This window comes from Ambystoma mexicanum, chromosome 10, assembly GCF_040938575.1.
Source record: "Ambystoma mexicanum isolate Mex_15411 chromosome 10, UKY_AmexF1_1, whole genome shotgun sequence".
NCBI lineage: Eukaryota > Metazoa > Chordata > Amphibia > Caudata > Ambystomatidae > Ambystoma > Ambystoma mexicanum.
This window is the reverse complement of record NC_090932.1, coordinates 1,431,008,526-1,431,022,168: the sequence shown is the minus strand read 5'-3', so window position 1 is coordinate 1,431,022,168 and position 13,643 is coordinate 1,431,008,526.

Sequence of the window (13,643 nt, the reverse complement as noted above, 5' to 3'; positions counted from 1 at the left end):
GTTGCTGGAGCCTATCATTGTGCTGACAGAGAGCCTCATTTTCTCTCTGTGCCTCCTGGTTGGTCCTGGAGTACTGGGCCAGTCTTTGCTGCAGGAGGGTTACCTCCTGAGTCCCATCCCTACTGGCCTGCTCCTTTCTTGCCAGAGCATCTTCCACCATCCTGGTGTGCTCTAACAAGTTCTTATACTCTTTTTGGAGGTCACCCAGTCCCTGGAGGGCCAGGTGATTTTCTTCAATTTTTTCTTTTAATTGGCAGACTTCCTGGCCTAAGGCGTCCCTTTGCTGACTAAGAACCTGCATCAGTGCCGCCAGGTCATCCCTCTGCCTTTTAAGGGCCCCAGCTTTCTGGCGCTCTTCTTCAAATTCTGTCTGGGTATCCAGGTCTTTCAGAATCAGTTTGTTGCTCTCTGTCTTCTCACTATCTAGGTGGCTTTGCAGGGTGACTACCTGCTCTGCGCATGCCCTATTGAAGTCCAGTGTTGCTCCAGCTTTTTCTGGCTCTGCAGTAGGGCGTCCAAACCTTCTTGGTACTCCTTCTGCAAGGCCAGAAATCTGTTATCCTGGTCAGACTTTTCCCGTTGCAGGATACCCATATCCTCTTTTATTTTAATGATATACTGCCTACTATCATTTTCTGACTCCTGGCTCCTCTGCAGCCTCTGCTCGGAAGAGACCAGGTCAGATTAGGCCTTTTCTATTGCCATCAGTTGCCTATTTGCCAGATCTTGGCCTTCAGCACATTTGTCCTGTATGGCTCCCATATATAAATATAAATATGCCACTATCCTGGCCATCTTGTTGTGCTCACCCTTGGCCTTAGGGGCCATATATAGTTCACTCTGTAATGGACCCTGATCTCTCCATATGTCTGACCCTGTTTCAGTAAATCTGGGGTGCGATTGCCTGCAACCAGACCGCCTGGTCCTGATGAGCCCACTCACCTCTCACAAATAGCTTATGTAAGGGGTGTTCTCTGGCTATTTTGATATCTACCAAGGTCGTCATTCTGGAAATTGATTTCCTTCCTGACTTACAGAAGTTTGTATTTTATTTTGCAAAACAGACCGTTTCCTTAGAGCGTTCCTTTGAGGGGTGTTTTTACAGTGTAACACGGCGTGGTGATCGAACAGGAATATGTATCCTGTCAGTTAACACACCGTATTAATCTGCACAGTGACATATCTAATCCGGAATCCCGGACGAGCCCCCAATCTGTTAAGTGACCTCAATTCAGCAATCCTATTAAGTCAGTGCCTCATCTGGGACACCCAAGGGAAGCACTTAGTTATATATTTTTATGACAAGTTATACTCTGGATGATAAACCCTTATATAACGCCCCTCTCTTTGAATCCCCCTGACCTCACTGAGCCAAGAAGTAGGTGTGTTTTGCAATTTAAAAGATTTATTGGAAAAATTAAACAATATATATATATCACACTTTTATAATAAATTAATATTTGATATCATACATAAGAATATGACAGTGATAAACAATGGATAATATTACAATTGTATGCTTATTTAATTACTTAGGAGTTGGTAGAGGAAGGAAAAGGTAACTGAGAATGCTTTTATGGTTTCAAGGAAAAACAATGATGGAAAGAATGCCGTACAGAAATAATCTGATAGGGTTTCACAAGAGATAATATGTTCCCTTTTCCCATGGTGGCAATTCACTCCCCCCCTGTGTGATATAAGGAGATGGAAGTAGAGCACACAATTTTCAGGAATACAAACAAAATGCAATGCAAAGTTCCAGTTCCCCCCAGCGAACTTAGAGGAAAACAGGTATGATTTTAAAGCAGGCAAATCCTTTTAAATGTGGTGGCAATGAAGTAAAATATGCTAAAAATGCTTTTAATTCCCTATAGGAGGTTCAGGTTAGGTGATAGCTATTTAAGATTAGTTCAAGTCACACTTGCGATGCTCAATGAGGGATTAGCAGGTTGAAAACGAATTTTAGCAGTTCAAGCAAAAGCGGCTATTTTGACAGGAGCTAATTTTTCAATTCGCTGCAATTTTTCCGAATGCGTAGAGCGCAATTACGGAATAACTATAAGGAATAGAAAGTCGGTTCTAGGCTTGTTGGAAAGCTTAGAATCTTAGCTTTAAAATGAAATCTCGTTACTAGCACCTACGATTCAAAAGATACGAACAATTTAGTGCAGATATTTTTTCGAAATTAAAGTAAACTGCAGAATGACAAAATGACACTTTTACAGCTTTGAAATGACAGAATGAACACACGATTCCTATGATGCAGTTCTGGACAGGTTCAAATGTTTTGATTCAGATTATTTTAGACTAAGAGATTGGTTCTGGCACAGTTCTAGCTGAGTACTCACACTATGAATTTGAAATAGGCCGTCAGGGTCCGGTCATGTTAGGACTGGACTCCGGGCAGTTTCTGGTATTGGTTCTGCTCACAGCGATCTGGTCTGGTTCTGCTAGCGGCACTGCGGTCTGGTCTGGGTCTCTGGTTCTGCTGGTCTGGATCAAGTGGATTCTGGATACAGCACTGCCTTCTGGGTCTGGATATGGTTCTGGCCCAAGGTTCTAGCCAGAATCAAACAGCTCGCCCAGCAGTTTGAATAATTTGCAAAAGATTTTGAGGCCTGCTTCGCAAGAAAATGGAAAGTGAGTGTCTTGCCTGTCCAAAGCGGTCTCTTTTTATGTGTTTTGAAGTGGGTGGGTCGGCTCATTCTGCATGCCAAACCCTCTCATGATTTGATAGGTCAAGGATTCTCTGTGACCTGATTTGAGAAGGGATAGTGTGTCAGAGTGAGTCATCATTTTACAGTCTATTGAAGAAACGCCCCTTTGCTTTTACTTAGAAAATGCATTTTTCATGACTAACAGGTTTCCCAGGTACACACGTCGTTGAAATTACATACACATATCACAGATTAATTTAAGATACACTCTTGCCCAACTCTGATCCCCCTAAGAGCCTGGGTTCAAAAATGGCAACATTTTGTGCTTTTTAGTGACTTTCACCATATTGGTTTTTCCTCAAAATTTACACAGGCCTGCACCCCTTCCCTGAGCATATTACTGGAAATGACTGTCTCTATCCTAAACACAGTGTCTGCAATATTAATAAATAGCGGGGTTCGGTCCCAGAACACCGCACACAGTGGAGTTTGGTCTCAATTCGTGAGGGCATTTTCCATATTAAGGACCCCCAAGTTGTACATTTCTGTGAGCTTAATACAAGATTTTATAAGCAATTTAATCAAACATACATTTTCCCTTAATTGAATTCACATACCAGTCTGGCCCGCCCCCCAGAACTTGGTGAGTCAGAGATCACAGGCCTATCCTTCCTGGCAGGGCAGCTGTGGACAGTTACACCCTAATCTGCATTTCTATTAAATTGAAAGGGTCTATTGTGTTGTGTCCTGCAGGCTGCAGGGGAAACTCCTCCCTCTCAATCAACAGGGCCATGTGATATCCTGGGCTGTTGTGTGGGTCTCTGAACTGTTAATTGAATCAGACTGCCCTCTGGGAAAGCAGGTGTTAAGAATTTTCATTAATCCGCAAGCCTTTGAAGTCTCAGCTAGCTCTGGATCCTTTTGCAACTCCTGAAATACAGTTCTCCTATCAGAGTTTAGATCGCTAGCGCTGGTTAGTGTCCAATGCCGGTACTAGACTTATTTTTGAGAGATGTCTTGAATTAATACATTTAAAAAAGAAAGGATTTTACTTGATAGTATATGATCCTTGCTTGACATGGCATTGATGTGGATCTGCAGTAGAGTAAAGTAGAACACTCAACCAGAGTCGGTTTTTTGTTTGGTGGTTTCGGGCCCATGATCTTAGCAATTTTTCACATTAATAAAAACAGATTTTTAACAGAACCATCTTTCTTTGCACTGGTGGGTGGCAGGTCAGTGGACCATTTTGGTGTGCGCAAAACTGCACGGTTCTCCTGGATTCTGGCACAAATGTGGGCTTTTCCGCCATCTTGGATTTTCTAAGCCCACAGCACCAAATGTTGCAACATAAGAACTTGAACATGGGTCCAGACACCCAACAGAGTTTACACAAGCTCCCATCCTAGCTGAACCCGACATTGAGCGCCCTTTTCTTGTGGAAACTGATGCCTCCAACTACGCCATTGGGGTAGTCCTAAAACAGGAACTTGATGATAAGTTAGGACACCCCATCGCCTATCTTTCTCGCACCTTGACTCCCAGTGAAACTCATTATTCCGTCCTGGAAAAGGAACTGCTAGCCATCCGCCAAGCCTTCACTGATTGGCGTCATCTTCTCCTGGGAGCCAAACACCCAGTACAGGTCCGCACAGACCATCGGAATCTTCAAGTCCTGCAATCCCTAGAATGTAGAAACAGTCGTCAAGCCCGTTGGGCCTTCTTTTTTGCTCAATATCATTTTCAAATCCATCATGTCCCTGGAACACACAACATAATAGCCGATGCCTTATCCAGACGTCCTGATTACGAAACCCTTGAAGATCGGACTTTTCCTAAGATGTTTCCCCACACAATATTTTTTGCCCAAGCAATCACCCTCTTGGAGGATATTCGACTTCAAACTCAGTCCTCTGAAACCTGGAAGGAGTTTAAGAGAAACAATTGATGGAAACTCAAGACAAGGGACGGATATCTGTTCACGGACAATCGCTTGGTCATCCCCACTCCTGGATTGCGGCAAAAGATCACAAGCCTATGTCATGATACTTTTCATTCAGGACAACGTGGCATCACCAACACCCTCTGTTCAATACAAAGACAATTTTGATGGCCGAGGATGAAAGAGGATGTCCGGATCCATATCCAGGCATGTGCAGTCTGCACTCAAAACAAACATGATAATAAGAAACCGGCAGGTCTACTGCTTCAACCAGCAATACCAACAAGACCCTGGGAATTCATTGCCACAGATTTTATTGTGGAACTACCATCTTCCAGGGCATACACAACAATCATGTTTACCATTGCTTTGTTAACTCATATGGCTCATTTTACACCTTTATACAAACTGCCATCCTCATCTGAACTCGCCGGAATCTTCCTGGAACACATATTCCGGCTTCATGGGCTACCCTCCAAGATCATTTCTGAACGAGGACCCCAATACATATCCCAGTTCTGGAAACAATTATGTCGTATACTGGGAATCCAACGTGCCTTGTCCTCAGGTGATCACCCACAGACCAATGGAGCCACTGAACGTGTAAACCAAACTGTGGAACAGTATCTTCGTTGCTTTGCCACCAAGGTCCAGGATGATTGGTCGCTCTTAATACCTGTGGCCAAATTTGCTTACAATAATTCGGATCATTCAGCTATCAACACTTTTCTTCTGTAGTCAAGGATTTCATCCTTCAGTTTTACCTTCCATTCTCCCACACCCTACCCCAGTTCCTATGGTTGATTCCTGGATTGAAACCCTTATTAATGTACACAAAGAAGCAAAGGAACACTTAGAAAAGGCCCAAAAAGACGTTACACATCATGCCGACTCCAAAAGAAGATCTGGGCCTTCTTACTCAGTAGGCGATAAAGTCTGGTTATCCTCGAAACTCTTTCCTCGACATCTGCGAACAAATAAACTGGCTCCCAGTTATTACGGGCCCTTGTCTATAAAAGAAATCGTCAATCCTGTGGCCTTTCGACTTCGGCTACCAGAATCATGGAAAAGGATCCATCCTGTATTCCACACATCTCTATTGAAACCATATGTTCACCCTCTCAAACTGCTCCAAGATCTACCCCAGTGATTATCAATGACCAACTCGAATATGAGGTTTCCAGAATCTGTGACTCTAGATACCGACGTGGTCAACTATAATATTTGGTCGAATGGAAAGGGTACCCTCCCAGTGAGCACGCCTGGGAACCCGTGTCAAACATGAATGCTCCCAGGCTGATTCGAAGATACCATCTTATACATCCGGGCAAACCCGGAGGAGCTGGACTTCAGAGGAGGCATACTGTCATGAACCGCCGTCTGCATCCCTTCTGGACTTTGTGGTCCCTGACACATAGGGGATTGAACTCAGTGATCCTTCCAACATGGCCGCTTGATGCAAAATGCTGCTTGCCAGTCTCTGCATTACATGCTCTACATGCTCAAACAGACACACCCCGCGGCTCTGTGCGTCTCAACGCAACTGCTCGCCCTAGCTGGACGTGTACTGCTGGAGTTCGCTCGGGGCTATTTTCCTGATCTCCCTATTCCCAGTTCCTTCATTCCTCCTCCTTTTCCTTTCATCCCTCAAACTTACCAAACTTTCCTGGATTTTCGCCCGCGCTTGAGCCATGGGATCCGTGCCTCCACACGTGGACATTGTTCCTTCTTGGTTCCGTCCTGGACAGTCTGAACGAAGTATGCTGGAATCCAAAGCCCCGCGCACAGGCTTATATTAATCGTGCGGAGGAAGTCACAAAAGAAGGTCGCAAGCAAACAGGAAAGACATCTGAGAAGGGGAGAGACTTGTGATACATGCAGTCCATGGCAACACGGCACATTGAATAACGCTGGCAAGTCTCTCCACCCGTGAACAATCGTGGATTTATAACACTCACAACTAGAAAACACTCAGAGTTTTCTAGTTGGACTAAACCTCCAAGAAGAATGGATCCTGGGCTGATTACTTATTAAATGCATGCATGCTTATTTTCTATACATAGGTTGTGTCCTTGTTCTATGCATGAGAGAAACAAAACCGTATGTCACCACATGGTAGCCCCACATGCACTCCAAGTGGGATAATATCCGTGATATCAGTCAAAAGACTATCTGCCCTGCAATCCCAGCGGTGGGATGTACAGGGGAGTATAGGCAAAGACCTAATAAATTTGTTTTAAGGAACAAGTATTTCACAAACACTTAATACATGTAACTCTCAAGAGGAGAGTGGGTATGCTTCCATGGTAGAATTTAAGGATCTGGCAATTGAGCCAGTGTTGTAGCTAAAATTACTTTTAAACAAGAATGTACAGATGTAACAAGCGGATGTTTTAATAATACATAAAAGTATAACAAGAGGAGTACAGTAGTAAGTCCAAACGGTACTCCGCACTTATTACAAGAGTCTCTATAACCCACTGTCCAAAATAACTCAAAACAAATAGTCGCTGCTTGCGAATTTTCAAAAAAGCTGGACAGGCATCCTCAAAAGAATTTAGAATGACTAGTGTGTACAACATTCACACTACAACATTTTTTGGTAAAAAAATCAAAGTCTATTAAGGCCATTCCAAACAGCACTATTGAGTTCAATCAATTGCCAACGCATTTCGGATTACTACAGAATCCATCCTCAGGGCTATAGTGGCTATTTGTTCCAATTCTTCAAAGTATATCACAATTCAGATCTCTAGAAGATAACAGAAAACACAATCACTAAGAGTTTGGAGTTTTTACCACAACTAAATCACCAGTAGTATGGGGAGGATCACTAACCTCGTAGTCCATCAACAGTAGTTGTCTGTTAGTAGGATCAAACTCGCAGGACCACAGTGCATCACTGGATCCGGCTGCAGGTAGGTGTCGAACTCTAGGGGACCTGATACCCTGTCGGGAAGGAAGGATGGAGTATGTAAATTAAAAATGGAGAAACCTCACTGTCAAGAAATATGAGGCCCCTAAGGCCTCTCAGTCAATCTCATGTGCAAATGGCACACCATAATGGACTCAGAGCTGCTCAAAGCTCAAAATAAACTATCCCATGGGGGAAGGTAAGGAGCACACTGTGTGACTCAACCAAACGTTTAATGGGGCTTCCAACCCGGAGTGCCAGGCACCCCAAATAGGCGGTCTCATCCGCATTATAAACTAAGGCATTGTGGCGTTATGTTAATACTAACGGGAAGCAACACGACTTCCCATTACAGCGCTGGACACTAACGCTTCTGAACAACACGTACGTCTCATAACACTCGAACATATGCATGAGTGCAAAAACTCATAAAACACCTTCACAGTGATGGCTAAATCTACAAGAAATCCGTCGGGCGAGTACTTACCTCGCTGTGTATGAGAGAAATCAGCCATCCGACGCAAAGGCGCGGGGCTGTCTGAATCTTGTGTATGTAGGTTGCCATGGCAATATCGTGCATGCGCGCAAGCGCCAACGGCCGCCATCTTTGAGTGGGCAATTAGCAGCCCCATTCTCAGGGGTATACAATCCAGAAATGCGGCCGATGTCAAAGGACACATGGGTCGCAGGAGCCTCAAGATGCTATACTTCTGGCAAGGTAATCTAAGGTTCTCAGTGTCGCGTGCATGCCGAGTTGGCGCTGATGCATAAATTGTGTAAGGAACAGTAAACACTTGTCATTGACCCTATGGTAATGTTAAGTGCACATCAGTAAAATTGCCTGGAGGTGGGCATAGGAGGGATGTTCTATGCATGGCCATCTCTTTCTGTAACTTGTCGACTGTAACTTTGAAAGGTACAAGCGAATGCAGCCATTACGGTCTAATTTCCTTGATGATAATTGAACTAGTCTGAGCAAGGCTTGCCAGCATGTTTCACTGTGCCGTGTCGCCATGGACTGCATGTGGTCTTCGGATTGAGTATAGATCGATGCCTTTCAACAGAGGCTGATTGTCTAATGTCTTGGTGGTTTTTCTAGTGACATTCCACAGCAACAATGATTCTTTTGGCACTATCCTAAGACCCGATTCATCCTTGGTATGTGTCTTCTCTTTATACCGATCCCCTAATCATGCTTGATATTCTTTATAGAGTCTACCTTACATAGCTGTAGGCTTAGTTTAGAATATGTGGCTCTGTTTCAATTGGTCAATTTATTCCTGTATATGGATATTTATCCATGCAGGTGATTGACTTGTAGTATACATCTACCGAACGGCTACAAGGCTACTGTTCTTTATTTTGTCAGAGGGTTAATCTACTGGCAGGAAAATATGCGATATACTATGCTGCCCCACTTCTATTTTCATTAGTAGGCAGATTCTGAATGGGACGATCGTTATTCTCTTTTACCTCGTTTAACGGTCTAGTATACCAGTAAAACTACACGTGATACGTCACGCTGCTTTAGTCGCGCTTTCAACCAGCTGTGTATAAAATGCTTGGTTGCGACCGGGCAAGGCGTCCCTGGAAGCTCGGTACGCGTTCCCAGTAGGAGACGGCCCATCAGAACACTGCAGTAAGAGAAAGCAAGGGTTAGAGTTTAGATGCTTTTTACGTGCATGGACTAGCTATAATATAGCTGATTAGCAGTCCATATCAGAGACTTTAGATGGTGCAAGTTGCAAAACATCTATCATAAATTATAAGTCTCAGCCGGGGCACTGAGGGAACATGTGAATTCACTAAAAATTCATAGTTCTGAGGCTGATAGAATGCACGAACCTGCAACGTGTTTATTTTAACAAATGAGCACAGTTGAATTGATTATATCACACATTCACCGCAACAGAGCATGGTGCTGTTGCTTCCAACTTGAGAGTCTATTCAGCTTTACTATTACCAGCATGCCTGTTTTGAAAGACGAGTGCCTTGTTGTGCACAAAATATCATGTACTTATGAAGGTCAGTGCCCAAATGGGTTACTGATCCGTCCTCTGATACTTAGGTTTGCAAACCCATGCAGCGTGACGGCATCCATCAGACTATTACTCCGGAGGACTACACCTTCCATTAAGAGGATGTATCCACCCAAGACGGCCCCCAGTGAGCTACAGGAGGGTGATTTCGAGTACTCACAACTGGTGATTTCCCGAGTACTTTTAATTCAAGGCCTTTCTCAGCCTTATGTTTAGGCCAATAGAGTGCTTCTGGCCAGCTCACTTTATTACCGGCAAACAGGGGACTTGGTTCCCAATTGAGAAAATGGCCTGGCTTTGTGTCTCCACAGACCTACCACATTAGGGTCTGTACAGCTTTGGGCTGACACGTTACTAGAAGCAATCATATAACGTTTACTTCAGCCGTTCATTGGTTGAGAATATGGTACTAATTATGATTATTCTCCCTTTCTATACCTATGCTCCTGTACACTATTGTGACCGGAGCAAGCTTGACTGTGTAGTTTCTCTTTGGACCCAATTTTTAATGTGGCTATCTGCTTTTTTTTTCTTTTTTTTCTTTCTACAGTGCTGACAATTTCTGCTTGCCCAATCTTGATTGTAATGTTCTGATGTATTTTTAATTTACTTTGTATGACGTGGTCAACATACAAGGGATAGCACTGTTCTGATGAAGACTGGTGTCAACTGGAGCCCAGTAAGAAGAACGTTCCCATTGAAACTACTGTTGCTATGTAATGAATATTGCTAGGATGACCTTTTACACTACGACAAATGTATTGGTCCCTAGTCTAGCGTAGTTGACATACAGCACTCCCTCGTCACTGAACTTTTGTCACTGAACTGTGCTTTACTGTCCAGTTTGTACTAATGCAAGACTTGTTTGAACTGTTTACATGTATAGTCCGAATGAACTTGTCATCCAGCATTCCCACATTCTTGAATTGTGTTTCTTCTGCTTTATTACTATCAATGCAATAATTGCCTGACCAGTATTTATGTATAGGGAGAATCCCTTTTTCACATAACACACTTGTGAACACTAGTCCTCCCAGCTTGCGTGATCCCCTTCACTCAAGTTCAGAGTTATGTCTTCCAAACTGTTTATGTGGAACGTGTACCCCACTGTTGGGTTCCCCTTTAAGGCTCTAATAGTGCTCTGAGCCTCTATAATCCTTTATTACATATTGGTAAAATTGAGTGGGGCGCATTGGCTATTATAAATGTGTGCCCAACTTGAGTCCACATCCTTTTCAGTATACTGGACAGTTTGAGTTCACATTATGAGCTATCACAAAAGTAACATGTGGATTTGTATGTATGGTATTTTACTGAGTAAGACCCAATATGCATTATGGGTCATAATGATTTAATATGTGTTTTATCTATTTACTTATGAAATAAAAATGTATAATTTTTCATATACCTCTTAAGTCTTGGGTCCAATTGAGCTTTTCCTCCTTGCGTGTCATGGAGGCCATTCGAACAATAATGTGTTAAATTAAGGTACATTCCGCCTGCAGGACTACTGTTATATAAATGCTATTCATTTCTCCCCCCTTGTTGGCGTTGTAGGGGTTACCCATCTTTTTTATTAAGCTGCTGAAAAGCACGACAGAGAGGTCAGTTAAGGCATAAAAGCATACATGCATTATCCCCAAGTGGGGTTGAGGATTGGGGACAACTTAGGTGATATGTATTTTGTGCAACAAAGGTGTGGTAACAAACACCTTACTATTGTTCAATTGCAATAATTGGTCATTTTAGGCACATTGTAGTTACAAGAATCAAGTGGTAAAAGGGTAAAACTCACCGAGACAACCAGACTAAATTCTATATGAATAAAAACTTGACACCGGGGATGGACAACGTGGCAGGACAAACACCTGTACATGCCTGAACGGGAACTAACAGGCTTATTTAGGCCCTGTGCCACGGTTAATGCATGTCAATGTCACATGACCATGGCAGCCAGTCCAATCAGAGAGAGCAGTACTGCACATGCATATGAAATTGCGCAAAATGCTCAGTGTGATTGCTTCTTTAAAAAATAGTTAAAAACACTATTTAATAATGAGATTAAAACTAATCATCAAAATCAAGGCATACATCAATCTAAATTTGTAAAACACAATGGAGTTCATATTTAAAAAATTAAGTAAACTGCACAGAAGAGACTTGTTACCTATAAAAAAAATTATTACAGGTCCCCTTCATGAAATTTTTATCATTTCCACTATAAAATGCAAGGTGACACAAGCACAAAGAAGAAACTAACAAACATTGGTAATAGCAACAGTCTGGGCTTTTTTGGGCATCTAATAGCAGTGCCTGTGAAATGCCCAATAATTATACAAATGGTCAATCAGTGTGTGGACAAATAACCAAACACTTACAAGCTTTGATTTGTGTCCAACATACAGTACTCACACAATCCAAAGAGATGCAAAAAATGCATCAGAAATGAAAGTGCCCGCAACTTCAAGTAATCAATTCTGGGCTCTGCTTGGCTGCAAGATTAGCTAGCAGCCAAAAGAGCGTTTGCTACTTTGCCTTCAAGAAAAACAGAGGTTGTATCTGTGCGATACTTAAAATAAAATGTTACCATATGTCTTTATATCTTACCATACACAGCTTACATTTATATGTAACCAAAGAACTGCCACCATACAGAGGAGATGCAGTTAAAGGTATTTGGAAACATGTACTTTTAAAAGTAGCCCATGGCTGTTGGAATTAATTTTGATTCTAGCATGCTGTTTTAGTGAGGCACATCTTACTCTGTGGCTGCCATGCTTTGAAGACACAATGCAACTGCTTGTGTGTTAGTAGACAGGGCCCAGCACAGTATGCATGTAATGTAATTTGGCATTTGTAAAGCACAATTTCCCCATTGGTATGGCCTCAAACTGCTGCAGGATGAACGGCCTGGGGGGACCGAAGTCCCAGGTATGGGAGATTTGTCGCAGGAGTTACAATGTGTGTGTGTATTTTAGGCAATAGAAAGGTATGTAGGTTTGGTCATGCCCCCGCTAGTGATGAATGTCGAGCACTATACCTTTCAGACTGAAGCATTATAAAAGTTGGGCATGTCTAGCAGAGCCCTATTTCTGAGAGAGTAAACAACCCTTATTTGCGTAGCAACATTTTTTTTAAAAGCTCATGATGGCCCACTCACAAATGACATTCTGTCACATGAGGTGTATACTAATGTTCACCCTTGGAGAGCCAGAGAGTGGCAGGCCGACTCCAGCCAAATGGCTGAGTCAAAACTAAACGGAGAATAAAACCCTTGGCCTCTGAGATTCAACTGCCCAATCTCATCTTGTCCCATAGCATATTAGAGGTTTGTTGATGGGGATAGTCCACCCCCATAGAGGAGGCATGCAGAGCAAAGCTACTGTAAGCATTCATCATATATATAATAAAATAAAACTGACTCCAAATGTTGGATAATTGCTCATTCAAAGGAACTGTTCTTGGGCCACTGTAAGTCGAGTAGATGTCTGGACTGGTGGTGCCAAAGACTGTTAAAAACAATTGCCCCTAACCTGTATTTTATGTACATTTTGTCAGGTGTCTTGACCCACGTTTGACTATTATGCTACAACATTTGGTGCTGTGGGCTTAGAAAATCCAAGATGGCCGAAAAGCCCACATTTGCGCCAGAATCCAGGAAAACCGCACAGTTTTGCGCACACCAAAATGGTCGTCTGACCTGCCACCCACCAGTGCGAGCGTAATGGGCCAGAAGCGCCATGAGTAAAACGTGGTGCCAAAGGAAAAACAGCAGTGCCGGTTAGCTAAAAAAGCGCTTTGAAATCACATTTGTTTCTCTGAGATGCAAGCTAAAAATGCCCATTTTGAACATTGCAGGATATTCAAAAATCTCACTGAACACCAGCAGACATTTGGCAGAATGTAGTCTTGTGTGCATACAAAATCTGGAAAGATGAAGAGCCTAAAGCAATGTTTATAACAAAACTGGCTGAGCTGTGGATGTCAGCAGCTTAAGTGAAATGGGATTTAAAGCCACTAAAATCGAAATGTTTAAAATAAATTAGTGATTTACTTTGGAGTGTCACATAGGTTGCAACTGTTTAAATATC